At 42.3% G+C, this 18342-nt stretch overlaps 2 pseudogenes; one reads left to right on the forward strand and one right to left on the reverse strand.

The window, feature by feature from the left end:
* Positions 1 to 505: 505 nt before the first annotated feature.
* On the reverse strand, positions 506 to 1428 carry LOC116464011 (retinoic acid receptor responder protein 2-like; annotated as a pseudogene).
* Positions 1429 to 2568: 1140 nt separating this feature from the next.
* LOC116464012 (angiogenic factor with G patch and FHA domains 1-like) lies at positions 2569 to 6351 on the forward strand (annotated as a pseudogene).
* The last annotated feature ends 11991 nt before the right edge of the window (positions 6352 to 18342 follow it).

Raw genomic sequence — 18342 nt, forward strand, 5'->3', positions numbered from 1 at the left:
CCAGCCTGGGGAACAGAGGGAGACTCTGTCTCAAAAAAAAAAGAGAGAGAGAAAAAAACTTTGGCTTTTATCAAGAGAACAAACTGAATAGACCTCATAATTTTCATAAATAATTAGATTAGGCAAAAAATTTTTAATAAAAATAAATAAAAAATAATATTGTATTTTAAGAATGGTATAGAAAGATAATTTGATGAATTAGAGTAGTTAGCACATACAATATGTTAGGCAAGATTCTAAGCCACTTAGACCTTTATGGACAGAATATGTAACACAGTAAAATAAATAACACAAAGATTCATTGGCAATGACAAATTGACATATTTTTAATCATATTAGATGATATTAAAACCATTAACAAATTCACTGTTTTGTTTCATAATAAAAAAGAATGTTAAATAACCTAATTAAAAAGTTTGACTAATTAGGCATATAGATGAATGGGCAGCATTTTGACCAGTAGACAGAGGATACGCATTTTCAAAGACCAGACAAAATTATTTATTTTTTGGGGGGGGCGACAGAACAGTTTTATTAACTGGGGATACAGTGGGGTCCTCTCCTTGGGAGGTGGGTCTTCCGCTGGTTACCCCCGCCAGCGCTCCAGGGGGCGTCCTGCGATTCAGTGCTGGGCTCCGCTGGGGGCCGGGCCTTGTTGAAGGCGAACTGTGCAGGGAAGCAGCAGCTGTGGGGTCCTCAATGCCCGCTCCGTCCAGCTGCAGCGGGTCTCCTGGCGCTCCTCAGGCTCCCGCCGAGTCTGCGTCTCTGGAGGGCAGCGAACCATCCTGCCCAGAACCTTATCCTCACAGCCCAGTTTGACGCAGGTCAGCCATTTCTGCTTCCTCCCCTCTGGCTGGACTTTGCACTTGGGTTTCTTCCAGTCCTTCCTCCGGCCGCTTCTCTGTCTGCCAGAGCTTAAATTCCAGCCTCACAAATGTTCCAGCTGGGAAGGGCGTGTCCAGGGCCCTGTCCACACTGGTCTCCCGGATGGCCCGCTGCAGGGGCGGGTGCTTGCAGATTCCTCCAGTGCCACCTGCAGGCCCCGGCGCTGGCCCCGTGAGCTCGGCCCCTCCCGCGTCCCCCGCACCCACCAACGGGGCCAGCGAGATCCGCAGCCGTCTCAGGCTTCCCCTTTCACCCCCACCCTGCGAAGCGGGTGTGTACCCCTTAGTTCTCCGAGCCCGCCGGGAGCCACCTCCTCCCCTGGCCTGCCCCGGGGGGCGTCATGACCGTAGAACGCCGGGTAGAGGAGAAGGAACCGGGAAATGTCCCTTTCTCCACACTGACCTTGGAGTCTGCTGGGTCCTCTCCACTCCCTCCTACACTGCCCGCGCTGTTCCCTGGGGCCTGCAGTTTCAGCAAAATTCCCTGCCACGCCGGGAAGCCGTCCTGTTGTTCACTCTCACCTTTCCTCCTTTTCTGGCCCATTCTCTCTCCCCACTGGGTTCTCCGACACGACCCTCTCTCCTCCCGGCTCTCCCCAGAGCCCCTCTCTGCTTCCCCAGCTCAGCTCCATCTCTGACGGCTTCTCCCTCCCACCCCCAAGCGAATCTCTGGGCTCCCACTGGGTGCCCGCAATCCCTGGGGCCTAGGTCAATCAGACAAAATTATTTTAAATGGGAAGATTTGAATTCCATTGAATTCATGAAAGCAGGAATCCATCTGGTCATATTTTAAATAATTTTGAAATGATAATAGCAACTATCAATTTAAAGTTTAACCAGAATTCAGAATACCCACAATTTTACCAGAAAAAAAACCTGTTATAACTAACCAAGTCAGTAAATTTTCAGGATACAATATTAACATATTAACATATGAAAATCAGTTGCATTTTTTTTACAAAATATCTGAAACAGGAATAAAGATAGTTCCATTTACAATATTATCAAATAGAATGAAATACCTAGGAATGAGTTAACAAAGAATATGAAAGATCTGCATACTGAAAACTATAAAATGTTGAGGAAAGAAAATAAAGAATACAAAATGGGAAATATATTATGTGTTCATGGATTCTAAAAATTAATATTGTTAAAATATCCATACTACACAAAGTTATCTACAGAGTTAAATTTCTATCAAAAATTTTATGCCATTTTATTAAAAATGTAGAACAACAATTTTAAAACTAGTATGGAACCACAAAAGACCTCAAATAGCCAAATACTGAGAAGAACAAAAAGGCTGAAAGCCTCACACTTCCTGATTTCAAATATATTACAAAGCTGTAGTCATCAATATGGTATAGTACCTACATAAAAACCAATAGAACAGAAGAGAGGACTCAGAAATAAACCCACAAATGTACAGTCGACCGATCCCACAGAATGGAGAAAGGATAAACACATCAAGGAGTGGTGTAGTAAAAACTAGCTATGGACAGAAAAAAAGTGAACCTTTCTCTCATATCATCACAAAATGAATTTGAAATGAAATAAAGGCTTAAACATAAGAACTAAAATCCTGAATCCTCTAAAAAAAAAAAATGGGGAAAAACCTCCTTGACACCGGTCATGGCAATGATGTTTTGGATATGACACCAAGAACACAGTCAAAAAAGCAAAAATGAACAAGTGGAACTATGTCAAAGTAAAAATTTTCTGCACAATAAAGGAAACAACAAAATATAAAGGCATTATAGGAAATGGGAGAAAATATTTGTAAACCATATGTAGGATAATATGTTACTATCCAAAATACATGTCATACTAATCAATACAAAAAAGAACCCACAGCAGAATTAAAAGCAATTTCTTGATTAATAATTGGGCAAAATATATAAACAGCAATTTTTCCAAAGATATACAAATGGCCAGCAGGTATATAAAAATAAAATATAAAAGCTAAACAAATTAAAAAAATGAAGCAGTTTAAATATTCTACAATTTGCACTTACTTTGTTAAATTATAGAATATCCTAGGATGTAATATTGCACAATGAATAAAATGATGTTTGAGAAAACTGTTAAAAAATAAATAAATAAAATAAATAAAAAATGCTCAACGTCACTAATTATCAGGGTAATTAAAATCAAAATCACAATGAGTTATCACCTTGTGGTGTTTGGATGCTATTATCAAAAAGTCAAAAGATAAAAAGTGTTAGGGTGTAGAAAAAGAGAACAGTTGTACACTGTTGCTGAAGATGTCAATTGGTGCAGCTATTATGAAAAACAATATGGAGGTTCCTTAAAATTTTTAAACTAGAACTACCACTAATCCCAATTGGGAGTATATAGCCAAAGGACATAAAATCAGGATCATCAAGGGAATCTGCACTCCTCTGATACAGATAAATCAACTGAGAGATACATAGTTTCAGCTTTAATAAAAATGAAACTCTTTCATCTACAACAATATTGATAAATCTTGCAGACATTATGCTAAGTGAAATAAGCCGAATACAGAAGGACAACTACTGCATGATCTCGTTTGTATGTAAAATCTAAAAAAGTAAATAAAAATAAAAATAAAAAGCCATGGAAACAGTAGAACCGTGGTTCCCATGGGCTAGGAAGAGGGAAAGTGGGGAGATACCCATGGAAGGGGCGCACCTTCAGTTATAAGGTGAGTAAGTGCTGAGGACCTAATGTACAGAATAGTGACTATAGTTACCAATACTGTGTACTTGAAATTTGCTGCAAGCGTAGATCTCAGGTGCTCTCACCACACACACAGAAACGTATTAACTATGTGAGGGGATAGATAAGCTAACTAGCTGAAGTGAGATAATTTAAAGACTACTGACATCTCAAAACACTATTGTACACCCTAAAAATATACACTTTTCAATTTGTCAATCATAGCTCAACGAATGGAGAAAAAAAAATGAGAGTAACCAGCAGGTCATATCAAGCCACACGGAAACTCGATTTAAAACACGCTTGGCCACTGTTTCCAGCTCAACTCAGGGACGGCCGGAGCGCTTCTGGCCCCTGGACTTCGACGCTCCTCCCGCAGCCCCCGTGGCTGGGGAAGGTACAATCCTTCCCAGGATTCCCGGCCCCGAAGATCCGGCAGGGCCATCGCCGTCCCCTTGCTCTTGCCACAGCCCCGTTAGGCTCCGCGTTTCGGGGCGTCCAGGCCGGGGAGGCTGCCTGTGGCTGCCCGCGCGCCCCAGTGGCTGTGGCTCCGCCGGCCCCAGCTTCGGCCCTGCGCAGCCCCTCCGAGGCCGCAGCCGTCTGGCGCCCGAACTCACGGCCTCGGGCCCGTATCGGCAGCCAGCGCCTTCGCTGTGGCCGCTCCTCCCCCTCCCCGAGCCCGAGCTGGCCCAGCGGAGAAGGAGGGCGGAGAAGCTGGAACCCGAACGCTGAGCTGCAGGCGGCAGGTGCGGGAATGGGAGAAGCTATGGCCTCGCATAGGACGGCTGCTCAGAGCGACACGAGCAACCGCCATGAGCTCCTCACGCAGCTGGAAGAACTCAGTAACGTACTCCGCTGTAGGAGAAATGGAGATAATAAAAGTCCGATGTAGAAGTACTCACAGAGAACCATGCTCCTTGGTCAGTCTCAGATTATTATTATCAGACCTACTCTAATGATGTTAGTCTTCCAAATAAAGTGAGTGACTGAACAGTCAAATCAGCAAGATCAGAATATTGAAACTCCTGCTTTGAATTCTAACGAGCAGTTATAAATAGAAAATGATGCTCACCCTGGTACTGATAGGACAGCAAATGTTGAATGTAGACAAGAGGGTCATTTGCCTCAAATTCACAGGAGCCAGCATCTGCATTAGCAGCACAAGATACGTCCTTAGAAGGTTCGTCATTAGCTGGAAACTTGAGAGCTGCAGCAGAAGCGACTTTATCACAGACTGGATTTAGTTATGATGAAAATGCTGGACGGTATTTTGACCACAGCACTGGTTTCTATTAAGATTCTGAGAATCAAATATATTATGATTTAATTTATTACTACTGTGATGTGGAAAGTGGTCGCTATCGGTTTCATTCTCGAGTAGATTTGCAACCTTATCAGACTTATAGCACAAGACAAAAATAAAAAATTGAGAAAAGAAAGGATCCAGATTCTTCTACAAAAAAAAAAAAAAAAAAAAAAAACCTGAGGAAAAGGATTTGAATTCAGAGGATCAAGAAGCCTTCAGTGTTGAACATACAAGCTGCAATGGGAAAGACAATTTCACAAATGTGAAAAAAAAGCCAAAATAGGCATTCATCGCAAAAATAATCCCCCAAAATTCACTGTTCCAGTTAGTGGAAATACTATGGAATCTCCTCTTAATGAAAACGTCTCAATTTAACTTTAAGGATGAGAAAATCACAGAGACTCATAGTGAACCAGAAGAAGGTGAAATTACAGACTCTCAGACCGAGGGTAGTTATGATGAAGGCGTTACCAGTAAAGGCAATGCAACTGCAAAAGATACTGAGGAGGAAGATGAGGAAAAAGTGTGGCCCTCATATATGAGAGTAACTGTCATTAGATTACCTGTGTTACAGACAGGATCACTCTTCATCATTACTGCTGTAAAACCTGCTACAAATGGAAGGGAAAATGATAGGGAGCATACTCTTCAAATCCCTGAAGTTGGTGTAAATTTCATGCAGAAATTTATTTTGACCATGACTTACAAAGTTATGTCCTTTTGGATCAGGCCCTCAAAATGGAACAATTGTTAATGGAAAATGGATTGTTCAACTGAAAACTAAATGTGACCCTTATTAACCTGAGCATGGAGATAAAGTGAAAGTTGGAGACACTGTGTTATCTTATTGCATTCACCCTGGCAATAATAGCTTGTTGGATGTGAACCAGGGCAGGTTAGAGCTCACCTTTTCCTTGATAAGAAAGATGAATCATTTGTTGGTCCATCATTAACTAAGAAGGAAACGAGTTGGAAAGAAGAAAAGGATTTTTAAAATATATGAGTAAAATATGGTTTACAGAATACAGACTACAAAGATGATAAGATACTGGAGAATCAAAAATATAAAGATAGAGCTGGAAAACATAGGGAGCAGATTGGAAGTGAAGGAAATTTCCAAAGAGATGATGCTCCTGCATCTGTTCATTCTGAAATTACTGATAGCGACAAAGGTCAGAAGATGTTGAAAAAGATGTGTTGATAACAGGAGAAGGCCTGGTGGGAGAATAAAAACTCCAATACAGCTTCAGCTTTGGCAAACACATGCAGGATTGGAGACAGAAAAACCATCCTCAATTAAAGAGACTCACCTTCTCCAAAACAAGAACAACAACAACAACAACTGGGACAAAGCACAGGAGAGGTTTGCTGGAAACTTTCCAGAAACTAAACTTCCCAGAAACTAAACTTCAAAAAGATGACCTAGGAACCATTCCTTGGGTAAAAGGGACTGAGGAGTGAAGGTTAATCACAGAAGAAAACTCAAGCTTTTTTATAAATAGAGTTTGGAAACTCTTATTTTATTGCAGAATGTTTCTCCCCCAAAAAAGTCAGTGGCACAAGAAAGCTGTGTCAAAATTTACCCCTTCCTGATTCAGAAATGTGTAATAAAATGTGGTTTGCAGCTTTTAAATATATTTTTTAAACTAATTATTAGTGACTGAATTAATTATGCAGTAAGTGAACTAAAGTTCACAGGGCACAGATAAGTTTATCAAACTTTACTATCTTATCTTGTCATTTATAACATCCGTATAAATAATTAGCCATATAAGCAAAATTCATATAACCACTTAAATGTTCATTTGTCCTTGTCTCCATATATTCATACTAGTATGCACAGAAAATACAGCAAAAGAAACATCTAAAGTCTATAAAAATAAATCTGACAATATACATTGTTTTTTATGCCCTTTGGGACCTAGATAAAAAATGTTGAGACAACATGAATAGTGATGCATACATTTTCTTATATTTGGAATAGCCTAAATCATATTAAAGAACTAATGAACAAGTGACATGTCACAGAAAATTCATCTTTTATTGTTTTCTTCAGTGAAGAATCTGAATTTGTTGATATATACTATACATTCAGCATTTGTATTTGGTTTGTTTCATAGCTAATGAAATGTTTATACATGAACAAATGAGTACAGTATTGAAATAGTCCATGTGCTGGCATTCATACTTTTTATAAATACCATTGCAGGCAATGAAGTTGTGCCAGAAAAATCTGATTTCGAGTACAAAAGGAATACTTAGCCAGGACCTCAAGCTCAATATATTTATTGAAAATATCCTAAATTGCTATAAAACATTATAATGTTAAATTACTCATTTCAATAAATTATGAATTAAACAAAAATTACAAATGATGTCTTTTATGGATCAGGGAAGTGCTAATGAGACAGAATGGCCATTGAAGCCAAAAGGTCTGAATTCAGGTAAATAATTTTACTCATATTAGTTTTATGTTAGAGAAAACAATACTTCTGACCATATACTATGTATTGCAGTGGAGTATTTCAAAAATATTTACATAATATGTAATTAATTTTCTAATGGTATAAAAGTAATCACACTCTACAAATTATTACAATATGGCCTATTGATGAGAGAAGTGTTTCAAATGAATAAAACTTGGAATTTCTCATGGTGATAGATGCCATAGAAAATCTATGTAAAGCCAGGTGCGGTGGCTCACGCTTGTAATCCCAGCACTTTGGGAGGCCGAGGCGGGCGGATCACGAGGTCAGGAGATCGAGACCACGGTGAAACCCCGTCTCTACTAAAATACAAAAAAAAAAAAAAATTAGCTGGGCGTGGTGGCGGGCGCCTGTAGTCCCAGCTACTCCGATAGGCTGAGGCAGGAGAATGGCGTGAACCTGGGAGGCGGAACTTGCAGTGAGCCGAGATGGCGCCACTGCACTCCAGCCTGGGCGACAGAGCGAGACTCCATCTCAAAAAAAAAAAAAAGAAAAGAAAATCTATGTAAAATATTTCACTCATATATGCACTTATTATGCACTTATTGGTATTTCTGCTTTTCGGAAAAATAATATACTTTAAACACTTAATGCAGACAATTAAAATCACCAAGAAGTTACAAGAATTCACAGAATGCCTAATATAGTTGAAAGGAAGTTAAGAAAACTTCCCCGGACTGGAAATAAATAAAGCTAATGATCCAGAGAAGTAATCAACCTAAGAGGCCAGAGCTCCATTCAGATGCGTCTGATCACAAGAATGTCAGGTCCTTGTGGGTTGTTCCCTTCTGACAAGACAAATGGAATAAACAAAGAGACACTGCCTGCAGGCATTGGAATGTGGTGTCTCTCATATATGAGGATTAAATTATAAATTATGTTGCACACAAGGAGATGAGCTACTGGGGTGAAGCATCAGAAGAAATTATATGGCACATAAATCTCAGATATTGAATTTGTATTTAAATGTTTAAGTCAATATAATGGAAAAACAAGAAAGCAAAATAATGTGGAAAGAAACTACGAGCTTGTCAAGCTATCTTTGGAAAAGAGGCAAATGAAAAGTAAAGTATTGGAAGTTTTGTAAAACAATTTAATGTACAACATACAAATTACATATTAAAATAGGCTGAGCAAAAAAGAGGATTAGTAAAGTGAAATTCTGATCACAATTAATGTAGTCATATATATTATAGAAGGCAAATTAACAGAAAATATAAATATATTTATATATGAAGATTAGATTGAGAAGAAATGAAAAGCATTTAATTGTTTTACCAGACTCTCTAGATAGGAAGGCAACTGTCAAAGAATCAGTGACTCATAAGTTTCAGAAATTGGAAACGAGACATGAATCCTTTAAAAGTTTAGGGTGTAATATATGAAAAAAAGGTAAATTAAGAAATACTTAGAAGAAATAGTGGTTTGGATTATTGTGAATACTGCTTAATAAACATGAGAGTGCAGTTACCTTTTTTGACATGCTTATTTTATTTCCTTTTGATATAAACCCAGCAATGAGATTGCTGGATCATATGGTAGTGCTATTTATAATTTATCGAAAAACCTCCATACTCTTCTCCCTATAGAAATGGGAAATGATTGTACTAACTTACATTCCTACCAACAGTTTATAAGTGCCCATCTACAGAATGAATAAAGGAAATGTCATACACACACACACACGCACACACACACAAGCACACACACACAGGAATAATGTTCAGTCATAAAACAGAATGAAGTTATGTCATTTGTGTCAACATGGATAAGCCTAGAGGACATTATGTTAAGTGGAATAAGCCAGGCACAGAAAGAAAAAGACCACGTGTTCTCACTCATGTGAAATCTGAAGAAGTCCATCTCATAGTCTTCATCAGAGTCACATCATAGAAGTAGATGGTAGGATGGTGTTTACCAGAGGTTACTGATGGCAGAAGGATGAGGGAGTGGGGAGAGCTTTGTCACTGAGTACAAATTTACAGCTAGGAAGAATAAATCCTGGTGTTCTATTACACAGCATGATGACTATAGCTAATAATAATGTACCGTTTATTCTATAATAACTTGAAGCAAGGATTTTGAACTTTATTAGCACAAGGAAATCAATGTTTAAAGTGTTAAATATGCTAATTACTCTGGTTGGATCACTGTACAGTGTATATGGTATAATGTGATGCAGTGAAACATCATATAATTAACATAATTATACATGTTTGTGGAGTACATTGTGATGTTTCACTGCATCACACTGTGCCGTGTATTATGATGCAGTGAAACATCATGTAATTAACACATGATAGTTACATATGTTTATGGAGTACAATGTTATGTTTCACTGCATCTCACTGTACCGTGTAGTATGATGCAGTGGAACATCATACAATTAACATGATAATTGTACATGTTTACAGAGTACAGTGTGATGTTTCACTGCATCTCACTGTACCATGTAGTATGATGCAGTGAAACATCACACTGTACCCCATAAATATTACTGGTTCAGCAGGGAACTGTGGGACACAGAGCAGCTCCGGGTTAGCCATGACCACCAGCTTCACCTGTGTGGGGTAGTGAGAGGGGAAGGGCCCTGTGCTTGGCTGAGAGTTGACCCCTGACCCCATCCACTTTGACTGCTAGGTGCCAACAGAGGTCAGGGACCCCTAACTTCAGGCAGAGGTAGGAAGCAAGGTCACTGCCTCTATTTTTTTTTTTTCTGAGAGAGTCTTACCCTATCACCCAGGCTGGAATGCAGTGGTGCGATCTCGGCTCACTGCAATGTACATAGAGGTGAACCTCAGAATCCCACCTGCAGGAAGGTCCCTGGGTGAGATGAACAATCCCACATAGAGGTGTACGTCAGAATCACACCTGCAGGAAGGTCCCCGGGTGAGATGAACAATCCCACATAAGTGCCGGTTCTGGGTATGAGAGTCAACGCCTCCTGTATGTTGCGTCTATGTACATAAGTCACAATCTCAATGGTGGAATGGATTTTTCCATAAGAGCCTTAATGCCTTTTGAATATTAAGTCATCTTAATGGAGTCACAGCCTCACAAGTGTTTGGGATCTTGATCAGGGAGTCACAAACCCACTTGTGGAGAACATCCACTTATGAGAGCCAACTTTCCAAGTTTTGACTGCCTCTGGGTGTGAGATTCAGAACCTCAATTATGGGCTGTATTCGTGTGGGAGAATGACAATTTTGACTGATGGCTGGGCTCAGGCAGGAGCCTTTCATCCTGCGGGTGTTCAGACAAATGATATGTCACAATACCCAAAATATGCTGGGTGCAGGCAAAAGAGGAGAGTCATATTAGCTAGTTGGTAGGTCCAGTTATATGTCACCACCTCCGTTTTTGGGAGGGCTAAGGCAGAAGAGGAGAGTCAGAGCTAAAGAAATGTCACAATATCCCTGTGGGCAGGGCCTATGCATAAGAATTGCATCACCTAGTCATTGAACCAGCCATATATTATGATATACAATGTATACAGGGCCCAGGCAGGAAAGGAGAGTATATCACATACGTACTGGGTCCAGCAATGTGTCACAACACCCCGTGAGGGGAGGCTCCAGGCAACAGGGTAACATTACCTAAGTGAAGTGCCCAGAGGGATGTTTCAATGCCCCTGGTGAGTAGGATTTTGAAAAAGGAGAAGTTACATAACCTAGGGGCCAGGCCTAGCTGTGTGTCACATTCACCTCCAAGACAGAGCCCAGACATGAGAGAAAAGTCACATCATGTAGGTACTGGGCAAAGTAATATGTCACAATCCTTACTGCGAGCAGGCCCTAGGAAGAAGTAGAGAGTCACATAGTCTAGATGGTGGGCCCAGAGGTATTTGACAGAGTCCTGTAGGTAGGGACCAGGCAGAAGAATCACTTCACCCAGGTGCTGTGCTCAGTTATAAGTCACACTTCCCTCTGTGGGCATGACCAAGGCAGGGAGAAGAGTCACATCATCCCGGTGCTTGGCCCAAAGATATGTCACAATCTCTCTTATGGTCAATGCTCAGGTAAGAGAGAAGAGTCACATCAAGTAGGTAATGGACCCAGAGGTATGTCACAAGGCCTTCTGTGAACTTGATCCAGGCAGAAGATTCACATCAACTTTGTGCTAAGCCCAGCAACATGTCACAAACTCTTCTGTGTAAAGGGACCAGACAGGAAAAGAGAATCACATTACCTGGCCAATGAGCACAGAGATCTGTCACAATGCCCCTTGTAGGCAGGGCCCAGGCAGAGGAGTTACATTGCCTGGGTAGTGGACCCAGCAATATACCACAGTGTCCCATATGGGCACAAGCCGGAGAGTCATCTCTGCTCACAGGAGCCATTGTGACATATCCCTGGGCCCAGAAACTATTTAATATGACTCTCCTCTATTACCTTAACTTTGTGCATAGAATAAATTGTGACATATCTCTGGGTCCAGCACTTAGGTGATGTGACTCATTTTGTGCATGGACTACACCCACAGGAAGGAGGCTGATTTATTGCTGTGTTGAGGGCTGATGTGATACTTCGGTCATTGTCTTCTTAGTAAATAAGAATTTAAACAAGAGACACACAGAAAAGAAGTACAGCATTATTTATTGGAAAAGAAAAAAATTTGAAAGTTCAGTGCAGAATACAGTACATGGTGAGAGAGATATTCCAGGGCGGGCTGCTCATAAGAGAGAGACGGCGTGGATTGTCCCTGGAGAAACCCCCTTATGGGAGTTTTACATTATTATTAATAAGGAGGGGGGAAGAGGAGCTGCTAGTAAGCATGTTCTGAGTGGTCTTCTGGGTGCACATATGCAGTAGCTGCACATGCTTATTCATATTTTGCATGTCCCATTAGCATCTTAGACCTCTAGCCAGGAGTGTATTTTTGTTTGCTTGCTTGAGACAGAGTCTCACTCTGTTGCCCAGGTTGGAGTGCGGTGGTGCAATCTCTGCTCACTGCAACCTCTGACTCCCGAGTTCAAGCCATTCTCGTGCCTCGGCCTCCTGAGTAGCTGGGATTACAGGCATGCACCACCATACCTGGCTAATTTTTGTATTTTTAGTCAAGACGGGGTTTCACTATGTTGGCCAGTCTAGTCTTGAGCTTCTGGTTTCAAGTGATCCATTCTTCTCAGCCCCCAAAGTGCTGGGAGTACAGGTGTGAGCCACCGTGCCCAGCTGGGGGGTGTATTTTTTGCTATTAAAATAAGCAAAAGTTAAGTTTGAGGACAGGGAAAATCAAAATGCACGTGCTCTCTATGCTAAGGCTTATTGTGTTGGCTGTACAGTCACCACAGTTTCAAAGAAGGGGTGGCCTGCCCTTCCACACCTGTGGGTGTTTCTCGTCAGGTGGAACGAGAGACTGAGAAAAGAAAGAGACACAGAGACAAAATATAGAGAAAGAAAAGTGGGCCCAGGGGACTGGCGCTCAGCATACGGCATACCCACGCCGGCACTGGTCTCTGAGGTCCCTCAGTATTTATTGATCATTATCTCTACCATCTTGGAGAGGAGGATGTGGCAGGACAATAGGGTAATAGTGGGGAGAGGGTCAGCAGGAAAACATGTGAACAAATGTCTCTGTGTCATAAACAAGGTTAGAAAAGGTGCTGTGCCTTGATGTGCACGTATACAAACATCTCGGTGCATTAAAGAACAGTATTGCCACCAGCATGTCTCAACTCCAGCCCTAAGGCGGTTTTCTCCTATCTGATTATACAGAACATACAATTGGGTTTTACACCGAGACATTCCATTGCCCAGGGATGAGCAGGAGACAGATGCCTTCCTCTCATCTCAACTGCAAAGAGGTCTTCCTCTTTTACTCATCCTCCTCAGCACAGACCATTTACGGGTGTTGGGCTGGGGGACGGTCAGGTCTTTCCCTTCCCAGGAGGCCATATCTCAGACTATCACATGGGGAGAAACCTTGGACAATACCTGGTTTTCCTAGGCAGATGTCCCTGTGGCCTTCCACAGTGTTTTGTGTCCCTGGGTACTTGAGATTAGGGAGTGGTGATGAATTTTAACAAGCATACTACCTTCAAGCACTTTTTTAACAAAGCAAATTCTGCATAGCCCTAAATCCATTAAACCTTGAGTCAACACAGCACAAGTCTCTGAGCACAGGGTTGGGGCTAGGGTTACAGATTAACAGCATCTCAAGGCAGAAGAATTTTTCTTTGTACAGAGCAAAATAGAGTCTCTTGTGTCTACTTCTTTCTACATAGACACAGTAACAGTCTGATCTCTCTTTCTTTTCCCCACATTTCGGTATCCCGAGATCATGGTCATTTTCTTGACTATCTATTCTGTCTTAATTTACCCCTAAGAGATCTTAGGGTCATAATCATATTGGAGGTTGAGGGGCTAGGTCATTTTTTTTGGAGCTGTTTCCTGCTGAGTCAGTGTTATTCTGCCTAGCCTGGGCCCTAAAGTTTCTGTCTGTGTGATCTAACTGGGTATAAACCATGTCATTCATGGAAGCAGTGGGCAAGATATTGGCAGCCAAAGGTTGAAAGCCTTGCAAAGCCATCATGCAAACATGGAGTTGCTGTAAGCAAGAGAGCAAGAAATCAGTTAACATTTTAAACAAAATTGGAACAAAAGTAAAAGCTGAGAGTATAGTAATGACTGTTACTATTAAAGAGAGTAAGGCAGGTAATAGACATTGCTTTCATGTTCCCATGGAATTTCCTAGAGATTCAATTTTCTATGCCTGGGTGATGATATTATTAATAATTTCTTGGATGAAACCCGGCTGATTGATCTCAAAAACAGCGTTCTTCTAGATATAAACATGCTCCTCTTTGCCTGGCTGGGAGAAGATCCCAGGCTCTTTGGTTTTGTCGGAGTGCAGTGGCCATGGAATCCAGACGTTGTTGAAGTCTGTTGAGGCCTCTGCTGCTTGTTGCATACCCATTGAGGTTTTCTGAGATAGTTTCTACTGGATTCCCAAGGCTCCACCTTATGGTGGCATTTATGCTGCGAAAGTATTTTGCATTAAAATGGTGAAAGCAACAAAGGTTTTAAGTATTTTCTATTTTTTGCTAATAAGCAAAATTTTCTGCAGCTAAGTTGGCAGCAGTCATTCGGTCCATTTATGGATGATACAGTTGAATGGTGGTCAGAGTTAGAGCCTAGAAGCCTTCAGTAAATGCGCTGAAGTTGTCTGAGGGACATCAGAGTTGTTGCTTATATTGGATTAGATCATTTATTGAGAGCAGAACAAGCACTCTGGTGGTTCTCTCTCCGTATGGGACTTTCTGTAAGGGAAGCAATTTCTCTGGCCCTGGATGGTGTGAAGCTCCACTGTAACTGCAGCTGGGCTGCTCTAGATTGTACCTGGCAAAGGCCGATAGAAAGGAGCATAAGGAGGAGGTGAAACAAGCTTAGATTCTACAGAAGACTCTGATAGTGTGAAGATGCTGGGGATTCTAAAGGAGGTGTGGGCCCCTGAGGGCCCCTGTCTAGAGCTGGTGTTGGGCTGTGGGGTCTGGGTTCCCTTCCCCTTAATAAGAGATGATCTTCTAATGCTTCTGAGGGGCTTTCTAGCTTACTAGGCTTTAGCCCGCAGGTGCTGCATAGAGCTGGGTTTTGTTGTCAGGCCATAAAGGCTTGCACATAGGATACTTCAGACGATTTCCCCTGATTTCCACAGAAAAGATCTAGCTGTAGGGTGGAGTTAAAGTTCACAGTCTCATTCTCCAGCCATGTTTTGTCAGCTAATCTGTAGGCAGGCTAAATAGTGTTACAAAAGAAGACAAGGTTTTCTTTTTTCTAAGTTCATTTAGCCAAAAGCTGTTCTAATTTTTAGATATACATCCCAGGGGTGTTTCAGTGACAGTAGAGGAAGCGGCTACCATGGTGCTGAGAGAATCCTGCAATGACAGAACTTTTACTGAAATCCAGAAGGCTGTGGGCATCCTCATGGGCCAAGTGGAATCACCAAGGTGTCCAGAGCATCCCCTCTAAACCCCGTTAACTGAAGCTCTAGGAGGTCATAGGCGTTTGCTGTACACCGTCCTAGCTCTCACCAGCGGTGGACATCTCCAGCCCTACCAAGATGACCCACACTGCTGGCTGGGGGGCAGATGTCTGACTGACAAGCCTTGCCCTAATTCACTGGTTTGCCATTTGTGATGTCCAATTATAACACCTGGAATGCTCAGATGCAATCCCTACAACCGGGCATCTACATGACTGTGCATATTTTGTTCAGCAAAGAAAGCCTGTTGAAGAACAATTTCAAGGAGATGGGAAATGCATAAAGCCTGAAGGGACAGGATTCTCTTAATGCGCCCTTAGAAACAAAAAATTTTGTAAACAGAAAACCTGACTAGAAAGTACATTACAATAGCCACTAGGTGGGGATCGAGTATTGCTGAAGGGACAGCAAACAATAAGATGAGTCTGAACTGTGGCCAGAAAGATGTGAAACTAAGCGGCAAAGTAGCCCAAATATGAAATATTGAAGGTAACCCATGTGGTTAGTGTATTTATCGATACCACAGAAGCAGCAACCAAAAGGAGAGCGTACATATATTCTCCCTCTAAAAATAAAGATGACTTAAAATCGTTTCCCTCAGAACTTTACTGAAAGCGCTGGAACAAGCAGCAATAGTTAACCAGGTAGTCTGGAACTGCCATAGTATTCACTGTAAGTAAAGAGAAACTCAAATTAATGAAGCAGAAAAACCTCTCCCCGGGTCATGGCACCAGAAATGCTGATGGCTGATGTAATACCTTGGTTCTTATCTTCTTAGTTTAAAAGAATTTAAATGGCCGGGTGCGGTGGCTCACGATTGTAATCCCAGCACTTTGGGAGGCCGAGGCGGGCGGATCACGAGGTCAGGAGATCGAGACCACGGTGAAACCCTGTCTCTACTAAAAATACAAAAAATAATTAGCCGGGCGTGGTGGCGGGCGCCTGTAGTCCCAGCTACTCGGAGAGGCTGAGGCAGGAGAATGGCGTGAACCCGGGAGGCGGAGCTTGCAGTGAGCCGAGATTGAGCCACTGCACTCCAGCCTGGGTGAAAAAGCAAGACTCCGTCTCAAAAAAAAAAAAAAAAAAAAAAAAGAATTTAAACAAGAAACACACAGCAAAAGAAGTACAGCATAATTTATTGCAAAAAAAAGAGAATATTTTGACAATTAAGTGCAGAACAGACAGTACAGTCTGAGAAAGAGATTCCAGGGCAGCCTGCTCATAAAATTGAGACAGCATTAATTATTGCTGGAGAAACCCTCTTTATGGGAGTTTTGCATGATTATTCATAAGAAGGTGGAAAGAAGTGTCACTGTAAGCATGTTCTGACTGGTCTTCTGGGTGCACAAGTGCAGTAGCTGTACACATTTGTGCATACATTGCATGTCTCATTAGCATCTTAAATCTCCACCCAGGAATGTGTTTTTTACTATTAAAATAAACAAAGGGTCAGCTTGAAGACAGATAAAATCAAAATGCAAATGCTTCCTAGAAGTAAAAGTCCCTACTTAACATAGAGGGTTTCAAATGACCCCAAGTGCTTCACATCTTAAAAGTTGCTCCCATAAAGCTGGACCACTATCTGTTCCTGAGGTATCAGGTCTCATTTGTGGCTCTGAGCCACTGGCAAGCCAGGCCTGACTTGAGATGAGACTATTGATTTCAAGTGTAAAATGCCTAAATAGTCAGCATCTTCAGGTTGCATTTTGGAGTTTGTACACTTAAATGGGTTGATGAAAATGGCTCACAAGACTCACGCCTCGGAAATGGGGTTTTCTCCTTTGCTCTTAGCAGATTTTGTGCAACCCAATAATTAACCTTTCTGATGCCTAGACTTTCACATTCGTGAAAAAGGCGACTTTGAGAGTGACATTTCCAGGAAGCCACAGCCCTTGTCACCCCATGCAGAGTTCTGAAGCTCCTCACAAGCAGGCCAGGTGGAAGACTTCTCTAAAAAATGGTTGAGTGCGTGCTCTGGCTAGAGAAAAAAGAGGGCTGCGTCACAATGGACAGTGTCTCGGATATCAGGAAAGTTTCCACAGCAGTTTAGGAAAGAAGGCAGTGCCCTGGGCTGCAGAAGACGTAATGCTCTGGAAAGAACCCTGGGTGCAATGGAAAGAGGAACCTGAGAAGGATAGGGCCAATCGGGTGGGGACAACCCGCCTGATTTGGGAAAAGGTAAGGTATCTTCATAGGGTAATACCCTCCTCAATGGTCAGCCCAGACCTGCCCTCCAGGTGCACCTCTGTACTCACTCTCCTTGCAAAGAGTCGGCATAGCATAAGAACTCAGCAGTGCTTTGGACTCCCGGAAGTCCACACCGCTCTGCCCCTCCCTCCAGGGATATGCACCCCGGATCCCGGTACATGCTGGGATTATAGTTCTGAAGACTACCGACAAACAGGCTGAGAGTAGTTAATGGACTACAGCTCCCAGCATATCAGGTGGGACGCGTACCACTCTGACACTTCTTCCAGGTCTGCGCCTTGCCCTGTAGCCCTTTGACCAAAGGGTTGGGAGTGTTTATGAGAATACATCTTCCAGCAATCCTAGGGAGAGGCACACAGCTCGGTCTCTTCCTCCAGTGACACGCATTGTCCCTGAGAATGGTGCATGCTAAGATTGTAGTCCTGCAGCTCTTTGAGAAAAGGACTAGAAGTGTTTATGAGCACATATCTCCCAGCAAGCCTAGGGAGACGCACACAGCCCCGCCTCTTTTTCCAGTGACGTTCACTTTCCCTGACCCCAGTGCATACTGGTATGGTAGTACTGTGGCAACGGGACCGGAAAGTCTGGGAGTCTTTATGAAACTACATCTCCCAGCAAGTAGAAGGAGGCGCCCACGGTCCAGTCTCTTCCTTCAGTAATGTGCACTGTCCCCGAGCTGGGTGCATGCTGGGACTGTAGTCTTGCAGCTCGGTGATGAAAGGGCTGGGACTGTTTATGAGACTACATCTCCCAGCAAGCCCACTGAGGTGCGCACGAC

This window comes from Hylobates moloch, unplaced genomic scaffold, assembly GCF_009828535.3.
Source record: "Hylobates moloch isolate HMO894 unplaced genomic scaffold, HMol_V3 SCAFFOLD_123, whole genome shotgun sequence".
NCBI lineage: Eukaryota > Metazoa > Chordata > Mammalia > Primates > Hylobatidae > Hylobates > Hylobates moloch.